Source organism: Notamacropus eugenii, chromosome 4, assembly GCF_028372415.1.
Source record: "Notamacropus eugenii isolate mMacEug1 chromosome 4, mMacEug1.pri_v2, whole genome shotgun sequence".
NCBI lineage: Eukaryota > Metazoa > Chordata > Mammalia > Diprotodontia > Macropodidae > Notamacropus > Notamacropus eugenii.
In genome coordinates, this window is record NC_092875.1 from 128,816,935 (window position 1) to 128,826,783 (window position 9,849).

Sequence of the window (9,849 nt, forward strand, 5' to 3'; positions counted from 1 at the left end):
CAAATAAAATAATTTATGTGTAATCTCAGATTCAATAGCCCTTCCCACAGGGAGGTTATGGATAGTGTTACTGTATCTTTTAGAGAGAATGCAATCTTGAAGAACAGAAGTTAAACTCTCAGTCTTCTCTTGGCCTTCTCTCAGACAACAGTTAAATTATAACTCCCTAAGATTCAATTTCCTCTTAAAGTAACAGCATTTTCCATGGGATGAGCTACTGAAGCTGAGGGTACCTATCTAAAGTAATTTGAAAACTCTAAATTTTTTAATAAATGTCAGTTATTATTATAGATATTAAGTAGCAACTGACATATCGGGAGTAGACTGGTCCCATGCCAGTCCTTGGAACATAGGTAACTGGATATTCCATCTGCTTTCAGCGTAAATGGCCATATGGAAGCCTGGGCTAAGCTTACTACCAGCACCAGCCATTATGATTCAGAAATTTGCCATGGGATATTACAAAGAGTTCTCAAGTTGTCAACAGAGATAGAACTACTGACTCTGGAGTTTGTGCACCACAACTCAGTAGGTATAGAAAAATGGAGATTTGCCCTTCTGTTTCTCTTTTCTTCCTGATGGTGGTCTCAATAATCAGATGAGCAAAGGAAGGCATTTCTGTCTCCCACCTGGCTATGTGTGACTGTAAACAAATACCACCCTTTTTACTTTGTGTTCATTTATTTCTCATCTTAGACAAACAAGCATTCCAAGATGAAAGTATCCTGGAATCTTTTTGAGTTTGGAACATCTAGAGGCTCCATTAGGACTCCCATAGAAGGTAGGAACTTAATAGGAACTTGGCATGCATAGAGTGATACTGGCAGATGGCAAGAGAATCATCTGCAATGGAAATGGAAAGGCACATGAAGGACACATAAACATGAAGCAAAGTGCACCTGAGGAAAGGCAACTTCAAGGAGTGTGACCCATTGTAGAAGAGAGGAATTCCAGGTATGGACTCTAGAAAGTCACTAACACTCAGATTACTGCAACGAACTACATCTAAGAGGAACTTTATGAGGACTCAACAAAAGGAGAAAAAGTATTTCCAGTGTAGAAATGGTTCTTCCTTCTTAAAAGAACCCCTTTGCCACATATGTTCTCTATATGTGTGCCTTTACTACCATTTTACTTTAAAATTGAATTCACTGTACCCATGGACATTATGTGTATTGTATAAGACATACCCCAGATTAACAAGGGAATGTTTTGTACTAACTGTATTACACATCTTTCTGTTGTTGTTTAATCATTTTCCAGTCATGCCCAACTCTTTGTGACACTACTTGGGATTTTCTTGGCAAAGATACTAAAGTGGCTCATCATTTCATTCTCCAGATCATTTTATAAATGAGGAAACTGAGGCAAAGAGGGTTAATTAGTTAACTTGCCCAAGATCACACAGCTAGTAAATATCTGAAGCCAAATTGGAATTCATGAGAAGGAGTCCTAACTCAAGGCCCTGCATTCTATCACTGTGCCATCTTTTCTAAAAAAAAACTTAATTCACACACACACCATATACTACATTCACACACACACATACACAAACACACACACAAATATAAATATCTGTATGCACATTCACATTAGGGGTTGGAAATTCTTTGATTGTGACTTATGATTTCATTGGAGTGGAGATTAATGCAGATCAAAGACTTCAGTAGAACTTATAGTCTTGAATAATTGTCAGGGGCTCTAAGAGGTTATTTGTTCATGGTCACACAGCTAGTGTGTCTCATAAACAGAGTATGAACCTGAGACTCCCAGGCTCTAAAGCCAGTCCTCAATTTACTATGCCAGAATGCTTCTCACATACATCATGTTAATAATAATATATACCTTCCCTCAGGCTGTCAATTTGTGTAGTTTCCCCAAAATGACCAAGACAAGCTCCATTGTATCTGAAATGAAGCCCTACAATGCTGATCGCGGCAAGATGAGGGTCGGAAGAAAATAGAAAAGGAAACACTAATTGGATGGGAGAAATGAATAAGGACCACAGTTTATGTGACACTCAGAGACTAAATCAAAATGACATTCCAAAAGAGAGGAGAGGAGGAATCCTGCTGGTCTTGGGACTGCTGCTACTGATATCAGGAGTTAAGCTAGTCAGCCAAAGAACTAACTGCTGCTGTCTTAGAGGGAACCAATTTAGGATTTCCTTCAGTGGTTATAATTTAAGAGTAAGCACTTGAGTGCTGGAAACTGAGAACTTGACATGCATCCATGCTACCAAGGAGATTTCTATGTGCACCACAAGACCTTGGGGCTCATCCTAAAGCTCTTCCCTTCTCTGTTATATTTTGTCAGTTATAGAACACACCAAATAGGCAGAAATAATAGACTACTAATCCTGTCTGAAATTATCACTGGCAAAACATTTGCTTTCTGAGCTCTGGTCCCAGGAGAGGGGACCGGCAAATGGACACTTTCTGAGCACTGATTAAAGCTCATTATAATCCATGAGGTGCTATATATCAATTTTATCCACTCCATTTAAGTGATGTCAGAATTAAAGGCCCAATATTGTTGAATGTCTTGCTCCAGGTCTCAGGACTATTGATCCCTCAGAACTTTAAGCCAGAGAAGAAAATCTGCTCTGTTTTTCTCTAAAAGTTAATTCATAGACTCAAGTATGCATGTATATATGTATATATCATATATATCTTGTCACGATGTGTGGTGAGGTGAGAAGTCAGGTAAGAATTTGATGAAGTGCTTAGAGGTCAGGAAACGGATGTGTAAGAAGTCAGGTGATTAGCTTTTTCTGTTAAAAAAAATGTATTTCTTATCCTTCTGGTTGTAGGCAATGATTTGAATTTGTATTGAAATAGTTGACCATGGGCTCATAGGAGAATAGATATAAAATTGGAAGGGATTTTAAAAGTCATCTGATTCAGCCAGCTAGGTGGTTCCATGGATAGAGTGCTAGACCTAGAGTCAGAAAGAACTGAGTTCAAATTCAGCCTCAGACACTTACTACTTCTGTGATCCTGGGCTTGTCACTTAACTTCTGTTTGTCTTAATTCATTGGAGAAGTAAAGGACAAACCACTCCAGTATCTTTGCCAAGAAAACTCTCTGGACAGTATGGTTCGTGAGATCACAAGGAATTGGGCCTGAATGAACAACCACAAAAATCCAAACTCCCTCTCCATTTTACAGATGATAAAGGCTGAGGTTAAGAGATTAAATTACTTACCCAAGGTCACACAAATAGCAAGTGGCAGACTCTGGATTCGAATTGAGGCACCCTGACTCCAATTTCAGTAATTCAAGTTTAATATGTTTTCTATTTTACCCAGCTTACCAAAATCCCTTCCAACTCAGTTCAGTTTTCCTGATATATCCCTTATCTAAGAAGCTCAATGGATAGAGTGCCAGTCCTGGAGTCAGGAAGACTCCTCTTCATGAGTTCAAATCTGGCCTCAGACACTTACTAGTTGTGTGACCCTGAGCAAGTCACTTAACCCTGTTTGTCTCAGTTTCCTGATATGTAAAATGAACTGAAGAAGGAAGTAATAAACTATTCTAGTATCTTGGCAAAAAGAAAAAAATGAGGTCAGAAAGAGTTGGACATGACTGAAATGACTCAACAACAACAAAAATATAATGTTGTTAAGAACTATATTTTCTCTGTATTGAATTCAGCATCATAAAATTGAGTTTACTATGTGAAATGATTTTTCACCAGTCATTACTAGAAACTTGCTAGCTGTTAATACACACATACATCCTGGTAACCAGCCCTACTTTGGGGGTCTTGCCATTTTCATCTGACCATGTAAACCTAAAAATGATCACAGAAATGTGAGAGTTGGAAAAGACCTTCATTTCACATGCAAAACATAACTCTAAAATAACTGATAATAGGTTATCCAATTCCTATTAAAGGCTCCTAATGAGGGGAAACCTATTTTTCCCAAGACATCCCACTCTGCTTTGGGGTAGCTTCAATTGTTAAGAAAGAAGGAAACACAGAGGAGTAGAAAGACTGCTGGATATGGAATCCCAGGCTCTGGGTTCAAATCTTGACTGTGCCACTCAATACATTGGTGACTTTGGATAATTCACTTGACCTCGTGGGACCTCAGTTTCCTCAATTATAAACTGAGGAGCCAGGACTAAAAGACCTCTATGGTCTCTTCTAGTTCTAAATCTATGAAACTACAAAGTTTTTCACAACATTAAACCTCAATTTTTCTCTCCAACTCCAGTCTTGCCTCATGTTTCTGCCCTCTGGTGTCAAATCAAAGAAGTCTAAGCCTTCTTCTACATGACAGCTCTTCAGATACTTTGAGACTATAATATTCCCTCCCCTGCCCCAAATCTACTTTTCTCCATGTTCAGTTGTCAACTCTTCCTCATATGACATGGAATTTAGGCCCTTCACCATCACAGCTGCCCTCCTTTGGACACTCTCCAGCCCCTCAATGTCTTTAAACAGTGGTTTTCAAAACTTAACAATGACAGTGACAGGGACGATGACGATGATGATGATGGTATTTATATAACTCATTAAGGTTTGCAAAGCATGTTACAAATATTTTCCCATTTTATCCTTGTGCCTGAGAGGTTGGTGCTGTTACTATTCCCATTTTATAGATGAGGAAACTGAGGCAGGCAGAAGTCAAGTGATTTGCCCAGGGTCACATAGCTGGTAAGTGTCTTAGAATAAATTTTAATTCTAATCTTTCTAACTCACCTGCTGTTCCACCTAGCTGCCTCTTGGTGAATAATAGTGGTAATAATAACAATATTAAAAATAACAATAATAACAATATTAAATAATAGTAATAACGGCATATAGCACCTATTATGCCAGGCTCTGTGCTAAGTACTTTGCGACAACTCTGTGAGAAAGGTGCTGGTATTATTCCCATTTTACAGCTAAGAAACTGAGGCAAAGAGAGGTTAAGTGACTTGCCCAGAGTTACACAGTCAGCAAGTCTCTGAGGCCAGATTTGAATTCGGGTCTTCCTGATTTCAGGCCCAGGGCCCTATCCACTGGGTCGCTTCACTGAATACAGTATTCCAGGTGTGGTCTGGCCAGAGCCTTCACGAGAAGCCTAATAGGAAATGTGACGAAGTCAAACCTCCACCCATTTTTGCCCTTTTTACATAGTTCTGCTAAGAAGGTGGCAGTCAAAGAGGCTGATTCTAATCTGTGATTATCTGTGGATACCATTTAACCAAGGCATTACTTTCAGAGAATCGCAGCATTTTGAAGTTGGAAGGGGCCTCAAAGGTCATCTAGTTCTTGCCTGAGGCCTACACCTCTCATCCATGTAGAAAATTAAGACCTACCTGGGTGTGACAGAGCTAATAAGGAACAGCCCCAGCGTCCCTTTCACCACTAGTCAATGTGGCAGCGTTTGATCAATTTGGAGCAAGTATTTCAAACAACCTCTCACGGTAACTGTGACCTTCTCAACCATAATTCTGCACTGGTGACAGAGCTGATGACGAACATACTCTGAGACGGTAAAGTGCCATCAGGGCCACAGACTCATCCAGACAGGAGACAAGATGAGTTCTGGGCTTTTTGTCGTGCTCCTTTAAAGAGATGTGACGGGCAGTGTAATAAAAAGTAATGATGTGGAAGAGATCATGCTGTTGCCCTCTAAGGGTCAAGTCAGTACAATTTGTGCAAGGTCCTGACATTTTCACTCCTAGAAATACTGTATGTATTAAAAAGACGATGGCCTGGGTCACCTCAAATACTTTAAAAACACCGTGCATGTGGCCTCCCAATATATTGCCAAATTATACTTGAGAGCAAAGAAAATATAGCTTAGGGATACTGCTTCAAATCTCTTTCTTGCCTTTCTTAGCTTCTAAGAAACTACTCCCTTCTCTCTAATGATTCCTTTTGTCTCTTCCTTTTGGATACTTTTTGGCCTTCTGACCCATTAAAGTTAGTCTTCCCAAAGTTCTGTCATCAGTCTCTTTCTCTTTTTGGAGACAAGGTATATATAACTGATAAAGTGATGGACTTAGAGAAAGGAAAACGGGTTTCAAATCCTGCCTTGCCCACTTAATAGCTGTGCCTATGTGAAATCACTTAAACTCTCTAGGTCTCAGTTTCCTCATGTGTAAAATGAGGGAAAGAGAAGATTGGACTTGACGGTCTCTAAGGTCCCTTTCTCCAAATCTGTGATCCTAAGAGAATCATAGAATATTAGAAGGGACTTTAGAGATCATTTCGTCAATCAATAAGTATTTATCAAGTACTACTATGTTCCAGGACAACATGTACTCATACAAGTATATGGAAAACATATGCAAAGTAATTTTGAGGGGAGTCACTAACACCTGCAAGGATCATGGAAGAAGGCCTCATATAGGAGGGTAGTAAATACTCTGATTTTATAGCGAAGGAAATTAAGAGGGTCCTTAAGCAGGAGGTAACTTACCCAAGACCATTTAGTCGATGGTAAAGCTGGAATTCAAAACCATGTCTTCTAATTTTCAGTCTATATTCTTTCCACCATACCATGAAGATCTCTGCCCCTACGTTCTCTACCATGACAATCTCACTCATTCTCATAGCTTCAGCTATCAGTACTACTTAGCCAGTTTTGAAATCTTTATCTAGAATCCTGAATGTAAAGCTAAGCTTCAGATCTACTTCTCTAGGACATTATCCTCCAAATGTCCTCTAAGCTCTTCAAATTCAACATGAGAAAATCCAAATTTACATTTCCATCATACTGATTTATCTAATTTTATCAAGGGCACCAATTGTCATTCATTCAGTTACTAATGTTTGCATCCATGTGGTTTCACAGAAAGGAACAAGCATTTATTAAGCACCTACTATATGCCAGACATTGTGCTAAACTTTGCAAATATATTATATGATCATCACAAAAACCCTGGGAGATAGGTACTATTATTAATCTCAGTTTACAGTTGAGGGAATTGAGGCAGATAGTACATAAATGAATTGGCCAGAGTCACATAGGTAGTAAGTGTCTGAGGCCAGATTTGAACTCAGGTATTTTTTTTTAATAATTTTTTTCCCCATTGCATGTAAAAACAATCAACATTTATTTTTTAAAATTTTGAGTTCCAATTTCTCTCCTTTCTTCCCTCCTTCCCTTCCCTCCTTCATCCCTGAGACAGTAAGCAATTTGATTTAGATTATATATATGCATTCATGCAAAATGCATTTCCATATTAGTGATGTTGTGAAAGAAAACAGATAAAAAAAGAAAAAAGTGAAAACTAGCATGCATCAATCTGCATTCAAATCCTATCAGTTCTTTCTCTAGAGGCGGAGAGCATTTTTCATCATGAGTCCTTTGGAATTGTCTTAGATCGTTCAGTTGCTGAGAACGGCTAAGTCATTCACAATTTATCATTGTATATTTCAATTATTCTATATAATGTTTTCCTAATTGTGCTCACTTCACTTTGCATCAGTTTACATAAGTCTGGGTTTTTCTAAAATCATCCTGCTCATCATTTCTTGTAGCACAAAAGTATTCCATTATAATCATAGACCACAATTTTGAACTCAGTTATTCTTGACTCCAGTCTGATGCTCCCTAGGCAGACCCATCCTCCCTCTCATCTCTCATGTCAAGTTTCTAAATTCTTATTTAGTCTCTGATTAAGTTCAACTCATTGAGTTTCTCTAATATCTTTCCTATCTTTCTCCTTCTGTTTCTAGCTTTGTTACACTACTCCTGGGTGTCATCACCACCTTCCCAGACAATTGCAGTAGCCTCTCTACTTTCTCCCCCTTCATATGCAATCCTTGTACCACTACTAAGTTCATCTTCCTTACTGACATAAAATGTAGCATTGCATTCCTTTACTCAAAGTCATTCCAAGGCTATCTATTGCCTATGCACAAAAACTAAAATTCCTTGCATTAAAACTATGTTTTTATTCAAGGTCCTTCATTCTCAATTCAATTATTCAATAATTGTTTATTAAGCACCAACTATATATGCCAAGCACTGTGCTAAATGCTAGGAATACCAATAAGAAAAGGAGATGCTCCCTGCCCCTAAGGAGCCTACAATCAGAGAAAGACAACACCCAAAAAGAAGCTTAAAATGCACTGAGGGGGACCACTAGGGAGTGTCTGGCATGGGGACATGTTGTTCTATGGAGTCAATGCCAAGAAGAGTCACTGATTCAGAATGGAGTAATCTGGCACTATCCTTTCTTGAAATCTTAATTCATTATCCCCTTCCACATACTTTACTCTAGCCACTCCACCCTTTTCTTTTCTATCTCTATGCCTTTGATCCTAAAGCCTGCTTTTCCTAATACCTGATATACCTCCCCCTGCCCATTGCCACCTATTGAAATTCATTATTTAAAGCCCAGAGAAAGCACCACATCTTCTGCAGAGTTTTCTCTGATTCTCCCAGGAAATGACACCTTTTAATCTCTCAGATCAGTCATAGCATTCTGTTTGTACTTCTCATGCACTTGTCATGTATGACTGTTTTACACTCATTTCTGGGTATTCCCCATCTCCTTACTACAACAAGCTACATGAGAGTAGGAAATATGTCTTATTTATTTTTTCTCTTCTAATGCTTAGAATAATCTAAATAGAGTAGTTAGTTAATCAATGCTTCTGTTCACTTAAATTCAGCAAATATTTATCAAGCATCACCTGTGAGTGGTGGTGGTAGTTGGTAGCAAGATATATAAAGTTTACATGAGATAGAGCACCTACCTTCACTGTGTTAACAGAGAAGGAAACTGAGATGCAGAAAAGTTCAATAATACTCTGCCCATAGTCACACAGGGAATAAGTGGTAAAATTTAGCTAGAAATCCGGGTCCTCTGATGCCAAAGCCTTCCCACTCTCCACACGTAAATTATTTTCTGTGTGAGTGCTTGTTTACATCAACATGAGCTGCAACTCATCCATGACTTGGTAGGATACCTTTGAGAGTCATTGAAAAAATTCATCACCCTCTAGTCAAACTGGGGATGAGCTTTTCAACTTAGCCAGGCATGCCCTAAAATGATACTCACACTGCTCAAATCACTATTACTTGAAAGATATTGGCAATCAATAATTCTGCAACTCCACTGAACTGCCCTGTAACTTCAAAGACCAAAACATCCTCCCTTGGCCACTACTCCCTTGTTCATGGACTTTGTGTTCTATTCAAATGAAAGTTCTTTAAATGTGGTAACTGTCATTTTTTCTTCTTTTTTTTTTCATTTATATCACTCTCTCCCCAACCTTAGCAAAGGACCTGGCATATAATAAATACTTTTTCCAGTCATGTCCAACTCTTTGTGACCCTATCTGGGGTTTTCTTGGCAAAGATACTACAGTAGTTTGCCATTTCCTTCTCTGCTCATTTTATGGATGAGGAAACTAAGGCAAACAAGGTTAAGTGACTTGTCCAGGGTCACACAGATAGTAAGTATCTGAGGCCAGCTTTGAACTCATGAATTTGAGACTTCCTAACTCCATGCCTGGAAATCTATCTACTGCGCCACCTAGCTTCCCCTAATAAATACTTTTTTTCATTCATCATTGTACCCAAATTTGAAGCATTTACATCTTGGTAAAATCTACCAAAACTTGTGCTCTGATATAGCAGAGAATATGGGGTGACATCCATATGACAGGCATCAAAGTTGTGGAATGATGCAAAATGGAGTACTGTTAAATAATAATGTAAGGCTAAAATTGTTGGAGTTTTAATCAGGTTTAAAAAAATAAAGATGATGATTATACTCTTATGACAGCCAAGAATACTCTTCTTAGTTCCTTTTCCCCATCTCCATTCAATAAAAGAAGTGACCCTTTCATCTGCTTAAATGTAAGCACTGACTAATGCAATATTTTTAACCC